Consider the following 21,592-nt stretch of genomic DNA (forward strand, 5'->3'; position numbering starts at 1 on the left):
CCCCCTGACCCTCCCCCACTTTCTCTCTCTCTCTCTCTCAAAAATAAACACTTTTAAAAATAATAAAAAAAAAAAACCCATATGCTCTTCATGAAATTATGCCTTGGGTTGAAAATACTCTGAGAGACTGTCAGAAATTCAACAACCATGTACCAAACCCCTGGGTTTACCTTCCAAAAAGTGATATCCCTTTTCTTCAGCTTATGGAAGGTAGTTAAAAGCTGCTTCTCTTGTGATTTGCCCAGGCAAATGAGCTGGGCATCCCAGAAAAAGGCAGCCGTCCAGGAAAGGGGTGTGAGGGACTTTAGGCTCTTGTTTTCTTTGAAAGACATTTCTGTTCCTCAGCCAAGCATTGTTTTTCTTTGTGTGACCATTCCTTGAACTTTGGAACATGCTTCTCCAGGCTCTCACCTCTGGGTTTCATGCTTTATGGGTTAACAGAGCTACATCACTAGATGAATCTGACCTAGTTGGTTTCAATTGATTTCAAGATGGAATTTCCTTCTAGAAGATCTATGAGATAACACCACTTTCCCATGTGCAATATATAGTGAACTGCTGGAGTCAGGGTAACAGCAAAAGGCAGGTCTGACTATTCTTGGGTCTTGATCATGTTATAATAAGATGTGATATGTCCTAGGTCTGACCTTTTTGTAATGGGCAAGGATGGGGCAGTGTCTGCTCCAGACCAGTGTGGCCCTTGCTTTGTTCTTAGCGTGAAGTATACCTGGAGGCAGTCACAGCGGACATATAACTGTCCTGTGGCTAATTTGTGTTTTCAGAACTTTGTTGACATGCAATGACATGTTATCATGGACTTATCTCAGGATAGTTAAATCTGTTTAGCACAGTTATTTGTCTTCCAATTAGGGAATGGCAAACTGGCCTGAGAAATGGAGACAGGAAGACAGAAAGTCCAGTAGAAGGCTAAAAAGGCCATTAGATTCTCATATAAGAGCACAGAGATTTCAAGATATTTTAGTAATAGAGCATCAGCAGCTGGGAGTACTCAATGAATATAAAGTCCATTCGACCTCAGACATGGTTGCTTTTTTCTATTGCCTTCCAAAATTAGAATTCTGAATGCTACACACAAAACCTTTGGCTGATCAAAGGGACACTCATGGTCAGTGCCAAAGTGGCCACTGTTTCTATGAGGTGATTGTAGCTCTCACCCTGTCCCATGGCCTCCCCACCATCTCCACCATTTCAGGTGCCATCTTCCTTGGAAGCATTGCCAGTCCCTTCCTCAGATGTCTGTTTGCAGTGATCTCCCAGTGGTGTGGCTGCCATTCAGAGCTGGATAGTTTATTTTTTTCTTTCCTGGTTAAAATGCATTTCCCCTTCTTGTTTCCCAGAACACCAAACAAACAGACTTCTTGTCCCCAGCATGGCTCCATATACCAATGTTTACCCTGTCTGGGCATTGTCCATTTGTTCTACCCCAGGGAAGGAAGGAACCTTAAGGAAGGTGCTCTGGCTTGAGCCATCCTGGCCTCTGGAGTGGGGTAGAGATGGTTAAGCTTCTCTGAATCTGGTCTCTGGGCAGCACAGGCCCTTGAGAGGCATGGCACATTGCCAGGCGGAACCCATCAGAGCAAGGAGGGATTTGCAGAAGATAAAAATGTCTGGGATAATTTGTGTGCCTCCCTCAACAGACAGGAAGGGGCTCCATTGTCTTTTCAAAGTATTTTGTAGTGGGAAGATTCGCCAAATGTTTGGTGGTTTCTGAGATTGGCATAACATAAGGATTCTGAGTGACAAACTTCCTATCAATGAGTTTTTCCAATTAGCCACAGTATGCTGGGAACTAAAGTGCTGGGTCTTGTTAAGGCCTCCCCAGGAACCTTGGTGGGGTGGGTAGAATGTTACCCCTTCCTTCTCTTCATTCAGTGAAAATCCTTTTTTTGGTCAAGACCATTCTCCCATTTCCCCCAATGTCCTGTCCTTCCTTCCTCTTATTCTCTGCCCTCTTGGATATTCATTGAGCACCTGGCCTTATGTGTGTCCTGTTTTGTTTTGTTTCTTACTCTCAATTCTTTCTCTTCTTAGCTTACATATTATAAATTTCTGTAAGTTTATTTCAACTGAAAAAGGCATCAGATCAGTTCTGTGCCTTGGGAGGGTATTGTAGGGATAGGACTGGAAGAAGCACAGACCTCAGAGTTCAGCCAAGACAAGTTGGCCCAAAATAAATCCAGAAACAGTTGAGGTAGAGATGGGGAGATAAGCTAACTATCATATATGTCATGAATAAACTCAGAATTTTCAACAAAAGCAACCTTAAATTATTATTGTTACTATGTGAGGAGTCTAATGAGGTATACCTTGGGGTAAATACACAAGAAAATATCATTCCAATAAAATTCCCGTTGCTCAAGCAAGCCTGCGTGTGCACATGCGAACACATAGATGAAACATTAAGCAATAAGTGGAAGAGCAAGGAGTGCTGGAGTAAGACTCAGAAAGTCAGGTCCTAGTCGTAGCTTGCTTCACACTGGCTGTGTGACCTTGGGGAAGTCACTCTTTATTTGCAGGTCTCAGTTTCCTTATCTGAAAAGAGAAGTGGATCCACTAAATAAGTGTGATGCTTCCCCTAGGCTCTGATGTTTAGGATTCTGTCATCAGATCCAGTAGGTCCCAGTACCAGTCTGCCCCTGCCCCCTTGTACAATCCTGTGCAAGTCACATACCCTCACCTACCCTCTTTACACAAATAGGGGACCAGAATCCTATGTTATTCACTTTCAGGACCAGCTGAGATGGGGTTTTCTTTAGTTCTGGGGGACAACTGAAATAAAAGATGAGAGGAATCTTGTTGAGAAAGAGGAAGAAAAATTCTGCAGGGATGTGATCATTCTCTCAGTCACTCAAGTTGGAAACCAGGGAGTCCCCCTGGATGCTCTTACTACTTCTACTTTTCTCCTTCTATTCCTCCTCCTCCTTCCTCTCCCTTTTCTCCTCCTCTTTCTCTTCCTCCCCCCTCTTCCTTCTTCCCCTACTTCTCCTTTTTCTTTTCCTCCTCCTTCTTTTCTTTCTCTTTTTCTTCCTTCTGTCTCACATCTCAGTCACCAACTCCTGTACAATTGTCCTCCATAAATCCCTTCCTATGTCTCCAAGCCCATCACACATCACCCCTCTACCCAAACTCTCCATTCCAGTCAAATTCACCTGCTCCTTTTTTCCAACATGCTAAGCACATCCTGCTCCTGTGCCTTTCCTTCTGCCATCCTCCATACCTGGCTTGTTCTCTCCCTTCTTTTCCAAGTCCAGTGTTCAGCTCAAGCCCTATCTTCTTTATGAAGCCTTCCCTATCTGCCAAGCTCCAGAGAGCACTGTCCATTGGTTTATTTTCTCTCCCTTTTGCTTTTCCTATTTATTATCTCTTTATGCATCTTTTCTGTTGCCAAAATCAGATTCTCAATATCTTAAGAGCTCTAAGTTATATTAGGTAATCAATAATATTTTTTTTTATTATAAAGATGATGACAGTGGTGTAAAAATCACTTGGCTTAACTTAGTCATTGAAGTCCAAGTTCTTGACTGTCAGTTCTAAAGCTGTTTCTAGAAACCATTTCCTAGACTGATTAAAATTCTGTGACTATTTAAGGTGTAGCTAGAGGAAATAATTTCTGGATTTTTCTCTTTTCTCCTTTACTTTCCCCAACTTACAGCCCCACTGCCCATCCTAAGCTGCACAAAAATAGGGCCAAGTGATCATAAGGAACATCTGAGTCTTGGTCCTTTTATAGTTGGGAGAAAAGAGTAGCTTAAATACCCTTCTCAAACTTAAGGTAGAACTTCAATGTCTATTTCCCAGATGGCTGAAGAATCTTTCAGAAGCAGCAGGACCCATGTGACCCCAGTCTTGTAAAGTTGCTTAGGTCTCTGTGCTGGACGGAGGCTGGAGTACTGAATGGACATCCCTGAGAAGGCACCCTGCTCCCCTGCTGACTAGCCCACCACTGGTGGGTGGTGCACACTGGGTGCCAAGATGTGTGCTTCCCAGACTTACTATAAGTGGATGAGTTCTCACTACTTCTTGATGGCGCTCCATCCAGATTTGGGGGTGTGCAAGAATAACATGCTCTGGAAGATTGTTGTGGAGGCTAGAATATGGTGAGGTGCTTCAGCTAACTCTATAATAGAATCCCTTCCACTCTGGTGGGAACCTGGGGAGGGCTAAGTGGTTATTTGCCTCTTATTCTTCTTGGGGTGCTAAGAAGGGACAGAGGCCCAGGGAGGGCAGTGAACGAATATTTACTATTCTGCCTTCTTGTTCTTCCCTTAAGAAATAAGAATTCTGTATAATGTCCTTCTACTCTGCAAACAATAGGGCATGGGCAAGCTTTTGAAACATTGCCTCTGTGTACCTCTAACAAAAGAGTACTATGAGCGTGTGTCCCTGGAAGAACCTGAGATTCTACAATTTCTTTAATATCTCATACTTTTTAATAGAACTTTTACTTCAGAACACTTTTGGATTTCCAATGTTATTGCAGAGGTAGTACAGAGTTCCCTATACCCATATGCAGTTTCCACTGTGATTAACATCTTATGTCACTGCAGTACATTTATCTCAATTAATGAACCAACATTGTTACCTTATTATCAACTAAAAGTTTGATATCTCACATTTTAACTTTAAAAAGATTTGCTTTCATGTCCCGCAGAAGTGATCTGTGTTTGTTTTTATATAACATTTTAAATTTACTTACCATTGGGGCACCTGGGTGGCTCGGTTGGTTAAGTGTCCGACTTCAGCTCAGGTCATGATCTCACAGTTTGTGAGTTCAAGCCCCACGTCGGGCTCTGTGCAGACAGCTCAGAGCCTGCAGCCTGCTTCAGATTCGGTGTCTCCCTCTCTCTGCTCCTCCCCTGCTCATGCTCTGTCTCTCTCTGTCTCTCAACAATAAATAAACGTTAAAAAAATTTAAATTTACTTACTATTTAGCTAAAGCAGACACCCCAGTATGAGGCACATTTAGCCTGTGTTCTGGTTCGTTGGGCTATTCCTGCTCCCCTGGAGAGGTGTCCAGCTAGCTTGGGCAGAGAGGGAACTTGGAGTGGGGCCAGCAGATCTCACTGGATCCTAACAACCCTGCTCAGTAGCTGTCACTTGGTCACTTGATCCCTGAACCTTGGCTTCCTCCTCTGGCAAAAGGGAGCAGTAGCACCAGCATATGTCGTAACCTGAGATTGTGTGTGCAGACACATAAAGCATGATTCACATGTCATACCTAGTTATCAAGAAGAGTTCTTAGTCATGGGGGGGAGCAGCTACTGCAGCGTGCCCTTGTTCTTGAATCATCACGTTCCATGTTCTCATAGTCTCTTCTGGCTCTCAAGTTATAGTCCCAAGGAGGGTCCAAAGCTGAAACTAAGAAAGGAAACTGCTTAAATCCTACGTTCTCATTGCTGGGTTGCATGTCACAGATGTGAAAGAGGGAAATGGAAAAAAAAAATTTTGGCTTCTGCTGCTGGACTTCCTGTTTGCCTTGGTGACTGTAGAACCCCCCTGTGGCCTACTTGGTGTCTGATGAGAAAGACAGAAGTAATGAGGACCATGGAGACCACCCTGTTCCCCAAGGGGCCAGCTCTCGGTTTTCCTTTTGAGGGGATGTGGATGTTCACAGCCTAGGGGATAGCAGCTGGCCCAGACGGGATTTCTGCTCTCGAACCCAGCAACCCAGGCTAGCTGCTCCCATCTCTCAGAAGTCCCTGTGGGCCGACTACTGCGCAGGTGGTGATGCTTGTCTCCTGGAAAGCAGCCTAGCAGGGTTTCCTAGCCTTACACTTCAAACCAATCTGCAGTGCTGATAGCAACCTGTGTTTTCTCTTTTCTCTTCTGGCTGCAGACCTTAGAAGGCCCACCTTCATCTAAATACCTGGGCCTCTGAGTAGATGGCCTCACTGTTACCCTCTCCTGTCCAAACCCTGGAACTTCCTCCTAAACTCTAGCCAAGTCCCTGGGGCACTGCTCCTCCTGATAGTTGAATTCAGTTCAGTACAAGCCAAATAATTATGCATTGAGCAATTGTTTGGGTTATCTGAGGATACAAAGATAAATTGAATCTGGGTTCTTCCTCTTATAAAGCTCACTGGTTAGTGGAGCAGAAAGACATATAAAAAGATAATTGTTCATTTATTGAGCAAGTGCCTACTATGTGCTGGGCTCTTAAGTTCTGGGAATGCTTTGGAACTCAAGATAGACATGATTTCTGCCTTCATGGAACTTAGAGTTGATAGTAATTTTTTTTAAATCACACTTTTAATTGTGCAACTTCAGCTGTATGAATAGTAGGAAATAAGGGTACATATGATCTGAATGCACATGGCAGGGGCCTAATATAGTTGAGGGCGAAGGAGGCTGCCCTGAGCAAGGGGAGGTGTGAGGCAAGTATGAAGGGAAGCGGGCTTAAGTAGGGAAGTAGAGGAATAGATATCAGACAGATATCTATCAGATATCAGACAGATATCAGACAGAAGGGGCACACTGTATTTATGCTGACTGAGAACTTCTTGTGTGTTGGGAGGACACTAGCCCTGCAGCCCAGAAATACATCCCACTTGATCATGGTGAATAATTCTTTTACTGTTCTGTTGGATTAGATTTGCTAATATCTTTTTGAGAAATTTTGCATCCGTGTTCACCAGGGATATTGTCCTACAATTGTCTGCTTTTGGGATCAAGGTAATGCTGGCTTTGTAGAATGAGTTTGGAAGTTTTCCTTCTATTTCTATTTTTTGGGGAAGAGTTTGAGAAGAATAGGTATGAACTCTGTTGGTTTTTTAAAATGTTTATTTATTTATTTTGAGAGAGCAAGAGAGAGAGAGAGCATGCAAGGGGCAGAGAGAGAGAGGCAGAGAGAGAGAGATTCCACACTTTCAGTTCAGAGCCCGATGCGAGGCTCAATCTCATGAACTGTGAGATCATGACCCGAGACGAAATCAAGAGTTGGACACTTAACTGACTGAGCCACCCAGGTGCCCCTTGACTCTTCTTTAAGTGGCTGGTAGAATTCCCCTGGGAAGCCATCTGCCCCAGGACTCTTGTTTCTTGGGAGATTTTTAATTACTGATTCAATTTCTTTGCTGATTATGTGTCCGAGCAGCTTTTTCTTATGGTGAGTTCACTTATTCACCATTCACTTGTATTTTCTATAAATATGGAGATACTCTAAAAAGTTGACCAAGATAAACATAATTGCATTATCAGAATTCCAGCCGTTTCTTTATTGTAGTTCACAGATTGAGAACCTGTGTTAACAGAGATGTATTTTCTTCTTTCTCTGTTTGCACACAGGCCAGTGTGAGGCTAAGCATGTCTCTTGTAAAATCTTACCCGGGGTTATAAGTTGCTAACACATTCCAATACCCTGAATTTTGCCCACTATCCTCCTGATGCAACAGCCCGCATGATATAAGGTCCCTCTTTTCAGGGTACATGAGTTTAATTCCTTGTTATTCAAAGTGTGTTCCAACATTGGCATCACCTGGGAGCTTGTTAGAAATGCAGACTCTCTAGGGGTGCCTGGGTGGCTCCGTTGGTTAAGCGTGCAACTTCAGCTCAGGTTGTGATCTCACAGTTTGTGGGTTTGAGTCCCACATCAGGCTCTGTACTGACAGCTTAGAGCCTGGAGCCTGCTTCCGATTCTGTCTCTCTCTCTCTGCCCCTCCCCCTCTTGCTCTCTGCCTCTCTCTCTCTTTCTCTCAAAAATAAATAAACATTAGAAAAAAGAAAGAAAGAAATGCAGACTCTTGGGGCACCTGGGTGGCTCAGTCGGTTGAGTGTCTGACTTAGGCTCAGGTTATGATCTCAGGGTTCATGAGTTTGAGCCTTGTGTCAGGCTCTGTACTGACATCTCAGAGTCTGGAGCCTGCTTTGGGTTGTGTTTCTCCCTCTCTGCCCCTCCCCTCTTGAACTCTGCCTCTCTCTCTCTCAAAAATAAATAAACATTAAAGTAACCTTAAAAAAAAAAAGGAAATGCAGACTCTTGGTCCCCACCCTAGACCTATTGAACTGGAGTTATTTGAACGAGACCCCTAAATTATTTTTTTTTTTTTGCCCATTAAATTTCAAGAGGCAGATAAACCAAGTATATCACAATCACCTAAAAAAGGATTGCTGACTTTCCAGCCCATGATCAACCCCTATCTCTTCAGTTCAGCCAATTCCATCAGGCTTATGATCTGTTTGTTCATTTAAACATTCCTACTTATTGCTACCAAATTCTGCATTACTTATCATGCATTTGCTGGGTCCACGTCACCAAAAAGCCAACTCAAGTTGGCCTAATTAATAGGGAAATTTTTAAGTTGGATGCTAGATACACAAGTAGTCATTAATACTATTTGTTCCATATTTCTATCATTGTAACTTTTTAAAAATTGTGGTAAAATATACTTAACATAAAAGTTACCATTTTAATCATTTTAAGTGCACAGTTCAGTATTAAATGTATTCACGTCATTGTGCAACCAATGTCTGTTCCACATTTTTGATCATCTAAAATACACATTAAAAAAAGAAAAAAATCTAACCAGAAGTCTAGAGATAAGGCGGACTTCAGGATTGACTTAATTCAGTGGTTCTGGCTTCCTTTACTCTACAGTTCTCCTGGCTTTGCCTTCTCCAAGCTTCTAGCCATCCTTCCTTTGGAAGCAAGATGGCACACAACCACATTCAGAGACAGGCGGAGAATCTCACAGAAGAGAGAGAATAGCTTTCCCAGTAATGTTGGCAAGTTTTTTCTCACATCTCATTGGCCTGAATTGGATCACATGCTGGTTTCTTAATTGGCAAGGAGATTTTAAACCTCATCAGATTATTGCCTTAGAGAGGTCACTCTGGTTTCAGTATGGAGAAGAGTTGGATGGGGAAAGACTATAGACGGAGAGGTCAGGTGGGAACCTATTGCTGTCATCTAGGCAAGAGCTAGTGGTAACTTGAAATAAGATAGTGATTGGTTGTCCTGGAGGTGGGGAGCCAAAACAAGATTCCAGAGATATTTATGCGGTAGATTAACCTGATTGAGGCCTTAACTCTATCTTCTTCTGTTGAAAGAATAAAAATACTTTCCCCTCAACCCTTCCTCAAGAAAGCAATTAAAGTTTTGTGTCTTGGTGGATTGCATTTTCCTTGCCTCCTGGGAAATTAATAAGCGTTTGTTTTACCTAAACAAGCAAATAAATTAACCACCCCTGCACCACCACCACCACCACCACCTCCACCGCCAACAACAAAACAACAACAACAACAACAACATAACTGACAAACGTAGCTCACAAAGGTTAGGGAGCTCCGTCGAGGTACTCAGGGGAGGAGGGAAAGTAGAAAGGAGACAGCTTGGTTTCTGAAGGCTGAAGGGATGGAGGGATTGCTAGTTATGTTGGAGATGCAGGGCCAAGAAACAGGGAACTTCAGCTCCTTTTCAGCTTTCCTAGATGGGGCAGGACCTCTAATGGGGTGGCACATGGATATCTGTGGCTAATCCCTAAGGCTGGGGATTAGTTAGTCATGAGGAAGTTAGTCATGAGGAAGATGGACATGAGTTAGTCATGAGGAAGATGGACATGATGATCAGAAAGTAGCTGCTCCTCGGAGAGTGCAGACCATGACCATCCCAGTAATGACCATGATGGAGTGGATGTCTTTCCAAGGCAGGGGGACACTACTCCAGGGAGTGGAAAAGGCTGCTAATATTGACTGACACTGGATTTCCATCAGCTTTGCTGAGTGGAAGCTTGGAACCAGATCTAATTTAACAATGTATACTATTATAATTATTCACATAATACAGTTGAGAATAAATACAATGCATACCCATGCTCCATCACCCAGATTTGCATTGTTTCCTCTGCTTGGAATGCTTATTCTCCAGATATCTATGTGGCTTGCTCCATCACCATCTTCAGGTATTTACTTGAATATCACAGTTCCAGTGAATGTTTTCCTGATTTCCCTTAAAAAACATTTCAAACTCCTCCCACAATTCTTATCATCCTTCCTTGCTTTATTTTTCTTCACGGAACTGACCACTATATATTGTACCATGTTTTACTTTTTTGTTTACTTTCTATTTACCTGGACCATAATGTAGATTCCATGAGGTCAGAGACTGTACATCCCCAGGGCTTAACACAGTGCCCCACACATAGAGGCTAGCAATAAATATTTGTTAAATGAATAAATGAAGTGAATTAATTGATGAATGGTGGAACAAACTCATAACCACCACATCTTGGGCTTGGACAGAATTGCTGAGAATCCTTACTCAAAGTAATTTCATCACCGTCTACTTTCAATACCAATAACTGTAGCCAAGTAATTTTTTTTGAGAGAATAGCCAAAACTTTGAATCAAACTTATTGTGTAGATATGAATATAGACTGTCAAAAGGTCATTTCTGATTTGGGAAAAGTCAGTAGACTTTAACAAGATTAAACTTGAAAGAGTCCTGCAGCTGGCAGAAAGTTCTGCCACTTATTAGAATTTATTGAAAACTTTACTTTCTTTGTATTTCCAGGAGGAAATACAAGAAAGGGAGGAGCGTGAAAGGTGAATTTTAAAGTCTCTGTATTTCTAAAAATTGAAGCATCTTGGAGGGGGAGGGACCATAGAAGCCAATGTCATCAGAGTCCTACTATTTAGAACACTCCTACTGATAGGAGTGAACAGTCACTGAAGACCTGGGCTAACCTGTTGGGACACACTGTAGGGAAAATGAGGCTGCTCAAGATAAAAGCAGTTAATTACCAGAAACTGAGTATATTTCTTGTGAAAAGGCATTTGAGATCTGACTGGGGCATATGAGTGAACTGATTCAGAAACTGAGCTTCTAGGGGCGCCTGGGTGGCTCAGTTGGTTAGGCATCCAACTTTAGCTCAGGTCATGATCTCACGGTTCATGAGTTCAAGTCCCACATTGGCTGTCTGCTCTCAGCACAGAGCCTGCTTTGGATCCTCTGTCTCCCTCCTTCTCTGCCCCTCTCCCACTTGTGTTTCTCAGTCTCTCTCTCTCTCTCTCTCTCTCTCTCTCTCTCTCTCTCTCAAAAATAAAACATTTTTAAAAAGAAGAAGCTGAACTTCTGGGTACCACTGACGTATTTTCTTCTCCTACCAACTCTGGTAATGTCAGTGTGGAAATACCCATGTAGTCTTACCTATTCCACCTGTTGGTACACTGTCTGAGTGGGGATGCCCTGAGCAAGTTGGCCTGGGTTTAGTGCCACTCCCATACCAGTGTTTCCTAGGATCACATCCCTCAAATATACTTGTAACAGATGCTGTTGGTGCCCTGCCCAGGTCCACTTGATTAGCTGCTGAGCATGTTGTCTGTCAACAGCTAATACATGCACATGTCTCAGGATTGCTCTTGGCTGATGGGTGCTCCCTAGCCTAGAGCTGCCTAAGAGGTTCTATTCTGCTTCTTTCAGGGAGTCAATCAATTCTTCAATGAACACTGATTGCTTTGTAATGGAGTGGTATGGTAGTTAGAAACCAAGGTTTGGGTATGGGAGGGCTTATTTCTACTGGGGAGTCATTACGTCTAGGCTCTCTCAGTGGACAGAGCTAAGAATGCTATGTATGGATGCCAACTCATGCATACATATGTACCTACATTCATTTCTGACCCAGTTTTTATACATATTTTTACATACCCATGAGTTTTTATTGCTAACTCCAACTCTAATTCAGCACCACAGGGTTCATTCTTGCCTTCACCCTTCCCCTTATTTGTAATTTCTATCTCAGGCAGGGAGAAATATGTCTCTCATTATTTACAATATATTTACGTATTAGTTCAAACTTAGTATACACATAAATTAGTTTCAGAATTGCTAACCCACACCCCCCTGAGAAAGAAATTTACCAACTATAGTACAGCATTTGTGTACAGTTCTTTTTACTTTAGCCTTGGGTTTCTAATCAAAATACTGTTTTCTGAGGTTATTTAGGTTGGCTGTCTTTTCCTTCAGTGTGATTAAGTGAATAACTTATAACACAATTCAATTTCTTTGTCATACTCTGCATTACAGTTTAGGTACCTGTCACAATCTGGTAAAGAGTTTACATACAATAAAATGCACTCATTGTCACACATGGTTCTATAGGTTTTAATAGTTCCATTACTTCTCAAATTCCCTCCACTGCCCCTTTATGCTTAGTGTCTTTCCAACCCCAACCCCAGGCAACCACAGATCTGTGTTCCATCTTTATAGTTTTTATTTTTTTTTAGAATGCCATATAAAAGAAACCACACAGAATATATCACTTTGTGTCCAGCTTCCTTCACTTAGCCTAATGACTTTCGAAGATTCATCCATGTAGTTTTATGTATCAGTAGTTACTTTGTTTTTAATGTGTAATATTCCATTGTATAAATACTATACAATTTATTTAAATATACACATGCTGGTGGACATCTGGGCTGTTTCCCATTTTTACTATTAGGAATAAAGTTGCTATGCATATTCACATATAAATCTTTGTGTGGACATATGTTGACATTGCTTTTGAGTAAATAATTAGGAATGGGATTGCTGGATCATATGGTAGGTAAATGTTTCCCTTTGTAAGAAATGTCTAGTTTTCCCAAAATGTCTATACTATTTTGTGTTCTGACCAGCAATATCGTGAGTTCTAGTTGCTAAACATCCTTACCAGAATTTGTTATTTTCTACTCATTAAACTTTAGCATTCTAATAGGTAGAATAAATGTGCAGTAATGTCTTATCTTGGTTTTAAAATGCATTTCCTTGATAACTAATGATGTTGAACATCTCTTCGTGGACATATTGCCATTCATATATCTTCACTGGTGAAATATCTGTTCAAATATTTTGGCCATTAAAATATAAGATTGTCCTATGATAACTGAGCTGTGAGAGTACTTTATTTTTCTGGATATAAGTCCTTTATCACATATGCATTTACAATTTTTTTCCAATATGTTTCTCATCTTTTTGTTTCTTAACAGGTGTTTTCTAAGAACGGTTTTTCATTTTGATAAAGACCAATTCATTAGCTTTTTTCTTTTGTAGTTTGTACATCTTGAGTATTAGCTAAAAAATATTTTTACCTGTCAACTATAATTTTTTTAAAAAGAGAGATACAATAAAAAGATGTTAAGAAAAAAATTTTACCCAACTCAGGATCTCACAGATTTTCTCTTGTGTTTTTGTCTACAAGTTTTGTAGTTGTAGCTCTTACTTCAGGTCTATGATCCACGTTGCTTTAACTTGTTAAATTCTATGAGGTAAGGAATTGATTTTGTTTTGTTTTGGGTTTTTTTTTTTTTTTTTTTTTTTTTTTGCATATAGATATCCAGTTGTTCTGCATTGTTTATTGAAAATATTGTTTTTCTCCATAGAATTACTTTGGGACCTTTGTCAAAAATCTAAAGCCTACTGATTGTAGGGGCACCTGGGTGGCTCAGTTGGTTGAGCGACCAACTTTGGCTCAGGTCATGATCTCATAGTTTGTGAGTTTGAGCCCCGTGTCTGGCTCTGTGCTGACAGCTTGGAGCCTGGAGCCTGCTTCGATTCTGTGTCTTCCCCTCTCTCTGCCCCTCCGCTGCTCATGCTCTGTCTCTCTCTCTCTCTGTCTCTCTATATATAATAAATAAACGTTAAAAAAATTTAAAATCTATTGATTGTATATGTATGGATCTATTTTGGACTCTATCCTGTCCCATTGATCCATATGTCTACCTTTATGCCAATGGGACACTGTAGTAATTACTGTATTTTATATTGCCTACAAACCAAATATTGTAAACTCTCAACTGTTTTTCCTTGTCAGATTGTTTTTGGCTAAGCTTTTGCATTTCCATGTAAATTTTAGAATCAGTTTGTCAATTCTCCAAAAAACCTGGTAGGATTTTTATTGAGACTTTGATCATTTTGGGGAGAGGATTTTTTTGAGAGAGAGAGAGAGAGAGAGAGAGAGAGAGAGAGAGAGCGCATGAGTGAGCATGAGCGGGAAAGGGGCAGAGAGAGAGAGGGAGAGAGAAACTTTCAAGCAGACTCCATGCTGTCGGTGAAGAGCCCCACTTAGGGTTTTATCTCACAAACCATGAGATCATGACCTGAGCTGAAATCAAGAGTTGGATGCTTAATCGACTGAGCCACCCAGGTGCCCCAGGAGACTATCTTAATATTAATTTTTCCAATCCATAAACCTGTTACCTCATTCAATATACTAGGTCTTTATTTTATCTTACCAATATTTTGAAGTTTTATAAGTCTTGCACATGTTTTGTTAATTTTTGTTTCTTTTTTTATGTTATTGCAGATGGCTTTAATATTTAAAATTCAATTTCAAATTGTTCCTAATATATGGAAATGCAATTGATTTTTGTATATTGATCTTATATTCTGTGACTTTGCTAACCTTGTTAGTTCCAGTGGTATTTTTGTAGATTATTTAGGATTGTTTACATACATGATCATGTTGTGTATAGTTGGTGAAAGCAAATATTCTTCTTGGTTTCCAGTCTTAGGGATAGTGTTCAGTATTTCACCACTAAGTATGATGTTAGCTGCTTTTTGTGTGAACGTATGTTTTTAATTCTCCAAGGTAAATATCATAAGAGTAGAATTGCTGCATTATATGCTAACTTTATTTTTAACCTTTTGAGGAAATGCCAGGCTGAATTTCAAAGCAGCTGCACCAATTTGTATTCCCTCCAACAGTGTATGAGAGTTCCAATTTCTTGACATCATCACCAACACTTATTATCTATCCTTTTATTATAACCATCCTAGTGGGAGTGAAGTGTATATCACTGTGGCTTTACTTCGCACTTTCTTAATGATCAGTGATGTTGAACATCTTTTCATGTACTCTTTGGTCATTTGTATATCTTCTTTGGAGAAATGTATACTCAAATCCTTTGTTCATATTTTTACTTGAATTATGTATCTTTTTATTATTGATTTGTAGGACTTCTTTGTATATTCTAGATACAGGTACCTTGTCAGATACATTATTTGAAACTATTTTCTCTCATTTTATGAGTTGTATTTTCATTTTCTTAATATTTCATTGTCCTTTGAAGTGCAGAAATTTTGAATTTTGATGATGTCCAATTTATTTTTTTAAATCATTTCTATTTAGGTGTCATGTCTAAGAAGGCTTTGCCTACTGTAGTCATAAAGATTTATGCCTGTTTTCTTCTAAAAGTGTTATAGTTTAACTCTTACATTTATGTCTTTGATCTATTTTGAATCTTTTATAAATGCCCTGAGGTAGGAATCTAACTTCATTCTTTTGCATGTGCATATCCAATTGTCTTGGCACCATTTATTGAAAAGACTACTCTTTGCCGTTAAATTGTCTTGGCATAGTTGTCAAAAATCAATTGACCCTAAAGGTAAAGGTTTATTTCTGGAGTCTCATTTTATTCCATCAATCTATATGTTTATCTTCATGTCAGTACCACACCATCTTCCTTTAGCTTTGTAAATTTTGAAATCAGAAAGTGTGAGTCCTCCAGCTTTGATTATCCATATAAATTTTATTTTATTTATTTTATTTAAATATTTTCTAAATGTTTATTTATTTATTTTGCTTTTTTTCTTTTTTTCTTTTATTATTTTTTTTTTTGTTTATTTATTTTTGAGAGACAGAGCATGAGCAGAGGAAGGGCAGAGAGAGAGAGGGAGACACAGAATCTGAACCAGGCTCCAGGCTCTGAGCTGTCAGCACAGAGCCCAACGTGGGGCTTGAACCCACAAGCCATGAGATAATGACCTGAGCTGAAGTCAGGCGCTTAACTGACAAAGCCACCCAGGTGCCCCAGAGTATCCATATAAATTTTAAAATAAGCTTGTCACTTTCTGGAAAAAAAAGTGAAGCTGGGATTTGGGTATGGATCATGTTGAGTCTGTACATCAGTTTAAGAAGAATTGTCATTTTTTAAAATTTTGTTTTATTTTTTATTTGAGAGAGAGAGAGACTAAGAGCAGGAAAGAGGGGCAAAGGGAGGGAGGAAGGGGGAGAGAGAGAGAGGAAGGGAGGGAGGAGAGAGAGAGAGAGAGAGAGAGAGAGAGAGAGAGAGAGAATATCTCAAGCAGGCTCCATGCTGTCAGTGAAGAGCCCCCTCAGGGTTTGATCTCACGAACAATGAGGTCATGACCTGAGCTGAAATCAAGAGTTGGATGCTCCAACTGAGCCACCCAGGCTCCCCAGAAGTATTGCCATCTTAACAGTATTAAGTCTTGGGATATCTTCCATTTATTTAAGTCTTTTTTCATTTTTTGCAATGATATTTTGAAGTTTGCATTGTTTAAAGTCTTGTGCTTCTTTTAATACATTTATTCCTACATATTTTGTTTTCTGTGATGCCATTGTAAGTGGAATGTTTAATTTAATTTTCAGATTGTGCATTGCTAGTGTATAGAAATATAATTGAATTTTTATATTGAGCTCATATTCTACAACCTTGATGAACTCATTGATTAGTTCTGATAGTTATTTTGTGAATTTCTTAAGATTTCCTGTAAGTATGATCATGTCTTCTGTAGAAATAGGTTTACTCCTTCTTTCCCAATCTGGATGCTTTTTATTTATTTTTCTTGCTTAAATGCCCTGGCTAGACCCTCAAGAACAATGTTGAATAGAAATGATGAGAGACATCCTTATCTTGTTCCAAATCTTGTAGTGTTTCATTATCGATCATGTTAGGTATGGTTGGTTTTTTGTTTTTGCTTTTGTTTTAGGTGTCCTTTATCAGGTTGAGGGAGTTTCCTTATATTCCTAATTTGTTGAGTGTTTTTCCCATGAAAGAGTGTTGGATTTTGTCAAAAGCTTTTCCTGCAACTATTGAGATGACCATATGGTTTTATCCTTTATTCTATTAATATGGTGTATCACACTGATTGATTTTTGTATGTTGAGTCTTACATTCCTGGGATAAATCCTACTTGGTCATGAGGTATTAGCCACTTTATATATTGCTAGATTCACATTACTAGTAGTTTTTGAGGATTTTTGGATCTATATTTATAAGGGATATTGGTATACATTTTTCTTTCCCTGTTTTGTCTTTTGTGTGGTTGTTATCTTGGTAATACTGGCTTCATGGAGTGAATTGAGAAGTGTTCCCTTTTCTGTTTCTTGGAAGAGTTTGTGAAGGATTGGCATTAATTATTTAAATGTTTGGAAGAATTCACCAACAAAGTTATGTGGCCTGAGTTTTCCTTTCATGGGAAGATTTTTTAAATTAGGAATGCAATTTATTCATTATAGGTCTATTCAGAGTTTTAATTGATTCTTTGGTCATATTTGGTAGTTTTTTTTCCTTTCTAGGAATTTGTCCATTTCATTGAGGTTATTGGCATACAATTGTTCATAGTAATCTCTTATAATCCTTTTTATTTCTGTAAGGTCTGTAGTAATGCCCCTATTTAATTCTTGAATTTAGGAATTATGTCTTCTTGATGGATTGACCTTTTTATGATCATAAAATATCCTTTGTCTTGATAACAATTTTTGTCTAAAGGTTTATTTTGTCTGATATTACTAGTAGAGTCATTCTCTCTCTCTTTTGGTTATTGTTTGCTTGGTATACCTTCTCCCATCCATTTACTTTCAACCTATTTCTCTTTGAAACAAAAGTTTGTCTATTGTAGACAGCATATAGTTGGATCATGTTTTTCCAAATCATTCTGCCAATCTCTGCCTTTTGATTGGTGTATGTAATCCATTCACATTTAATATAGTTATTGATAAGGTGAGGATTTACATCCGCCATTTTTTAAAATTTTTTATTTATTTATTTATTTTTTAATATATGAAATTTATTGTCAAATTGGTTTCCATACAACACCCAGTGCTCATCCCAAAAGGTGCCCTCCTCAATACCCATCACCCACCCTCCCCTCCCTCCCACCCCCCATCAACCCTCAGTTTGTTCTCAGTTTTTAAGAGTCTCTTATGCTTTGGCTCTCTCCCACTCTAACCTCTTTTTTTTTTTTTTTTCCTTCCCCTCCCCCATGGGTTTCTGTTAAGTTTCTCAGGATCCACATAAGAGTGAAACCATATGTTATCTGTCTTTCTCTGTATGGCTTATTTCACTTAGCATCACACTCTCCAGTTCCATCCATGTTGCTACAAAAGGCCATATTTCATTCTTTCTCATTGCCACGTAGTATTCCATTGTGTATATAAACCACAATTTCTTTATCCATTCATCAGTTGATGGACATTTAGGCTCTTTCCATAATTTGGCTATTGTTGAGAGTGCTGCTATAAACATTGGGGTACAAGTGCCCCTATGCATCAGTACTCCTGTATCCCTTGGATAAATTCCTAGCAGTGCTATTGCTGGGTCATAGGGTAGGTCTATTTTTAATTTTCTGAGGAACCTCCACACTGCTTTCCAGAGCGCATCTGCCATTTTTTAAATTTGTTTTCTATATGTATTCTTTTTGTTCTTCTGATCCTTTATTACTGCCTTATTTTGTGTTAGATATTTTCTAGTGTACCATTTAAGTTCCATTACTGTCTTTTTTACTACGTTAAAAAATTTTTGGAGTTATTTTCTCAGTGATTTCTCTAGGGATTGTAATTAATATATTAATTAATTAATTAATTTAATGTTTATTTATTTTTGAGAGAGATGGAGTGTGAGTGGAGGAGGGGCAGAGAGAGAGGGAGACACAGAATCTAAAGCAGGTTCCAGGCTCCATGCTGTCAGCACAGAGCCCAATGCAGGGCTCAAACCTACAAACCATGAGATCATGACCTGAGCCAAAGTTAGATGCTTAACCAGCCACCCAGGTGCCCCTATAATTAATATCTTAACTTATAACAACCCAGTTTAGATTAATTCCATTATTATTTCAATAACATACAAAAGCTTTGCTCCTGTATAGCTCTGTTCCCTTCCTCTTCCTTTATTGTCCTACAAATTACATCTTTATTCCTGATAAGTTCATCAACACAGTTTTAAATTCTTCCTTTATGCAATTGTCTTTCAAATCTGATAGAAAGAAAAAAGATAGTACAAGAAAAAATTGTACTTTTTTTCAGCTTTATTGAGAAATAATTGGCATACATCACTGTATAAGCTTAAGGTGTAAAGCATGGTGGTTTGATTTACATATATTGTGAAATGATTACCACAACAGGTTTAGTTAACATCCATCATCTCATATAGATACAATAAAAAGGAAAGAAAAAGAAATTTTACTTTGTGATGAGAACTCTTAGGATTTACTCTCCTAACAACTTCCCTATATAATATATAGCAGTGTTAACTATAGTCATCATGTCATACATTACATCCCTAGTGCTTACTCTTCTTATAACTGGAAGTTTCTCATTTGTCCACCTTCCTGCAAGGTGGATTAATTAATTAATTAATTAATTAACTTACTTAGGAGAGAGAGAGAGAGAGAGTGTGCCGGGAGAGGGGCAGAGGGGCAGAAGGGGGAGAGACAGAAATATATATATATATATATATATATATATATATATATATATATAGAGAGAGAGAGAGAGAGAGAGAGAGAGAGAGAGAGAGAGAGAGAGAATCTTAAGGTCTTTCCTAATTTCCAATATGACTTCTTTCTTGAAAAATTATTTAGAAGTTAAATATCAAATACTTGGAATTTTCTGGATCTCTTTCTGCTTTTGATTCTATTTTGGTCTTGGAATGTATTTCGTATGATTTCAATCTTTTAAAATTTACTAGGACTTGTTTTATAGCCCAGAAATGGTCTTAGTCAATGTTCCATGTGCATTTGAAAAGAATATACATTCTGCTGTAGACTGAAATGTTCTACAAATGTCAATTAAGTCAAATTGGTTGATGATGTTGTTTAGGCCTTCTATAAGCTTACTGATTTTCTCCCCACATATTTTATCATCTGCTAAGAAAATATGTTATACCTCTAACTGTAATTGTGGATTTTCCTATTTCTCCTTTCATTTCTATTAATTTCTTGCTTTATGTACTTTGAAGTTCTGTTATTAAGTATATAAACATTTAGGTTTATGTCTTCTTGATGAATTGCATTTATCAATATATAATTAAATTTATAAAATACACCTCTTTATCTCTGCTAATATTCCTCATTTTTAAGTCTATTTGCCTGTTACTAATATAGCCATTCTAGATTTCTTTTAATATTTGTATGGTATATCTTTTTCCATCCTTTAACTTTTAAACTATCTTTTTATTTAAAGTGGGTTCCTTGTAGGCAGCATATAGTTGGATTTTACTTTTTATCTAATCTGACAATCTCTGATTTATAATTGGCATGTTTAGGGGCACCTGGGTGGCTCAGAAGGTTGAGTGTCCAATTTCGGCTCAGGTCATGATCTCATGGTTCATGAGCTTGAGCCCTGCATTGGGCTCTGTGCTGATGGCTCAGAGCCTGGAGCCTGCTTCGGATTCTGTGTCTCCCTCTCTCTCTCTGCCCATCCCCTGCTCATGCTCTGTCTCTCTTAAAAATAAAATAAACATTAAAACAATTTTATAATTGGCATGTCTACATTTCATGGCCCCTTCCTCCATCTTCAAAGTTGGAGAAAAAGAGAATAAAGCAGAAATCAATCCTATTACGCCTCCTAAGGTTGTTTCATTCAGGAGGATCTCTTCCTGGGACTGGTGAGTTTGAGGGATATTTATTAGGCACACAGCATGGACACTGGGGGACCGAGACAAGTTTTTGAAGAACTATAATAATGTTCTTCCTTTCATGCTTTCCCAAAGTCTTATTAAGTAAGGAGTAAGGAGAGCCCAAGTAAGCTATAAAGTACAAGTTGGGGAGGGGAAAGGGACAGTGTTGGACTGTTCTGATGTGGCTCACTGGTTTTGTAATGAAAAAATTAGGGAAGGGGTTGGGGCAGGAGTAGATATAAGGAAACAGCACAATTCAAAGGAGAGCCCAAACTCCGTGCTGACGGCTCAGAGCCTGCAGCCTGCTTTGGATTCTGTGTCTCCCTCTCTCTCTGCCTCTCTCTCTCTCTCTCTCTCAAAAATAAACATTAAAAAAATCAAAATGCAAAGAAAAGCCCACAGACTGGAGTCAGAACACCTTTAATATAAGCCCAGGTTCTGTGCTTCCTTGTCATAAGAATGTGAGAAATTTAATTAATGTCTTGGTTTATAAATATGTGATATGAAGGCAATATTTGCCCTTCATGATGGTTTGTACAAATGCTTTCTAAACCAGTTTCTCCACATGATGGTGTTATTTTAGGGAGAACACAGTAAATGTCAACTCTGAGCCATCCAGATGAGGGTGGTAGGGTTGCTGGTGATGGTTCAAGAGATTTTGTCCTTTATCCGATACAACCCAAACTTTTGACTCTTAACAAGATGTCAGTATATATGTGTAGTGGGAAGCACACCATTCTTGATATCACAGTACAAACTCCTTTCAGAATCTGATAAAAGCCATGAACTTGTTCCAGAAAATGCATGCCACAAAATTCTAGGGAAAGACTTAATAGACCCATTGAGCCTCAGTCATAGACCCCAGGTTTAAGAATCCTGATATATAGATACCAGTAAACAAAGAGAAAATACAAAAATCTGGCTTACCAGTATAAAAATAATTCATTTATAGTTACTT

Source organism: Panthera onca, chromosome E1 (assembly GCF_046562875.1).
Source record: "Panthera onca isolate mPanOnc1 chromosome E1, mPanOnc1 haplotype 2, whole genome shotgun sequence".
NCBI lineage: Eukaryota > Metazoa > Chordata > Mammalia > Carnivora > Felidae > Panthera > Panthera onca.